This window comes from Otolemur garnettii, unplaced genomic scaffold (assembly GCF_000181295.1).
Source record: "Otolemur garnettii isolate 467f Iridium unplaced genomic scaffold, OtoGar3 scaffold00103, whole genome shotgun sequence".
Lineage (NCBI taxonomy): Eukaryota > Metazoa > Chordata > Mammalia > Primates > Galagidae > Otolemur > Otolemur garnettii.
In genome coordinates, this window is record NW_003852498.1 from 4,704,713 (window position 1) to 4,707,232 (window position 2,520).

Below are 2,520 nucleotides of genomic sequence, written 5' to 3' on the forward strand. Positions count from 1 at the left end.
CACCCTGGGTAGTAGAGTGTCCTGGTGTCATAGTTCACAGCAACCTCAAACTCCTGGGCTCAAGTGATCCTCTTACCTCAGCCTCCCATGTAGCTGGGACTACAGGCACCCACCACAACACCTGGCTTAGATTGACAATTTTAGCAAATATTTGTGCTATATGCATTGAAATAATAATCTTCTTTTTCTCTTTTAGTATTTCAATGAGGCAAATTTTATTAATATAGTTTCTAATGTTAAATTGTCCTTATTATAGTCCTTTAATTTAATAAAACTTTAATTGCTCAAGATAAGATTTTTTTATAGTTACCAATATTTTATTTTTAATTTTATTATTCTTGATTTTACGTATGATTGGACTTTCTGATGTTAACCTGATCTGTTTGGGGTATGAAAAGTAAAGTTATTCACCAGTCAGTGACCTGAAAAATAATTTTCTCTATTCTCTGGATTTTTTTTTTTTTAATGAAGTAGGGACAATCTTTCTCAAATGCTCAGTTCACTGACTTGTAAAAACCATATAGTATACATGGGAGCAAGAAAATAGTAGTTACATTCTAAGTTATTTATTAAATTTCCTGGATGATTACTGATATATTCAGATTCACCATTTTTTCTTGAATCATTTTTCTAGGCAGATTTTTCTAAGACATTGTCTGGGTTGACTTATTTCTTTATGTAGACTGGTAATAAAAACTTTTTAAAAAGCTAGGCTCCTAAATGACTTTGAAAAACACCTTGTATTATTTTTTCACCCTCTAGCAATTTGTGTTCTCACTTAATAGTTATGCTGTCTGAACCATATTTTCTAAATTTATTGCCTCATACAACTGAATCTCCTAAACTTCCTGGAGATAAATTACAACTATCTCCTTTTTCTTGATGCTCCTAGGCCTTTTATCCTAACAGATCGGGTTAGTCTGAGTGTTTATTCTTCATGAAGACTTGCTGGCAGATATCAGTAAGGTGCATACAAGTATTTTTCTTTCAATCCTTTTTAAATGTACAGACACTTGCTGTATAGAATTTATGCTAACATTGCCATAGTTCTTGGAGGCTTTTACTGTGAATATCATCGAAAGAGCTTTTAAAGCACAAATTTTAGGAACACAGCAATTGGAAATATACCATAGAATGAAATCTTGAACAGATTGCTTAAAGAGGCATGTTGTCCTTAAGAAGACATGGCGGGGGAGGGGGGGGGAGATGCCATCTTCCAGTAATTCACCAAAATGACAAACACAAAGGGAAAGAGGACAGGCACCCGATACATGTTCTCTAGGCCTTTTAGAAAACATGGAGTTGTTCCTTTGGCCACATATATGCGAATCTACAAGAAAGGTGATATTGTAGACATCAAGGGAATGGGTACTGTTCAAAAAGGCATGCCACACAAATGTTACCACGGCAAAACTGGAAGAGTCTACAATGTTGCCCAGCATGCTGTTGGCATTGTTGTGAACAAACAAGTTAAGGGCAAGATTCTTGCCAAGGGGGCAGCACCTGTGGTTCAAAGGATTAAAGCGCTGGCCCCATATGCCAGAGGTGCTGGGTTCAAACCCAGCCCCAGCCAAAAACCGCAAAATAAATAAATAAAAATAAAAAAGATACTTGCCAAGAGGATTAATGTTTATATTGAGCATATTAAGCACTCTAAGAGCCGAGATAGCTTCCTGAAACGTGTGAAGGAAAATGATCAGAAAAAGAAGGAAGCCAAAGAGAAAGGTGCCTGGGTTCAACTGAAGTCCCAGCCTGCTCCACCCAGAGAAGCCCACTTTGTGAGAACCAATGGAAAGGAGCCTGAGTTCCTAGAACCCATTCCCTATGAATTCATGGCATAATAAGCATATAACATAACACACAGGAATACCAATGGAACCATGTTTTTAGGTGTAAGAACCTACTTATTCCCCATGAGCTCATGGCATAATAGGTGTACAGCATAGCACACAGGATAACCAATAGACCCCATGTAACAGTGATGATACAAGGTGCTGGAACCTATTTCCCATGAATTCAAAAGTCAACACTTTGTCACTTTCAATGGCAAGGTGCCTCCCTGAGCTACTGGAACCTCTTCCCTATGAATTCATGGCATGGTAGATAAGAATAATAGCCTACTGCTATTATAAAAATGGTTTTTGTTCATTCACTAAACAAAAAAAAAAAGAAGAAGAAGACATGGGGAATGTATGTCAGAGTAATTTCTTTGTGGTTTTTTTTTTTCAGCAATAATTACCTCTTTAAATATTGAATTTCCAGAGCAACAATTACACATATAAATAAAGGCTGGAAGGCTTTGAGGCATGACATTGCATGGCAAACATATCATTCCCCAAATCAACCCTTTTAATAAAACACCAACAACATGTTTTGGGCTGGGTCAACCAGTTTTGAAGGTTGGAAGAAACCAAATGTAGCTCCTCCGGCCTCAGCTTTCTTGGCAGGTTGTCATTGGCTATCTGAGCTCTGAGGGACAAAGATGGCCCTAGAAGTTTGCGCTGAGCAAAACAGCAATAC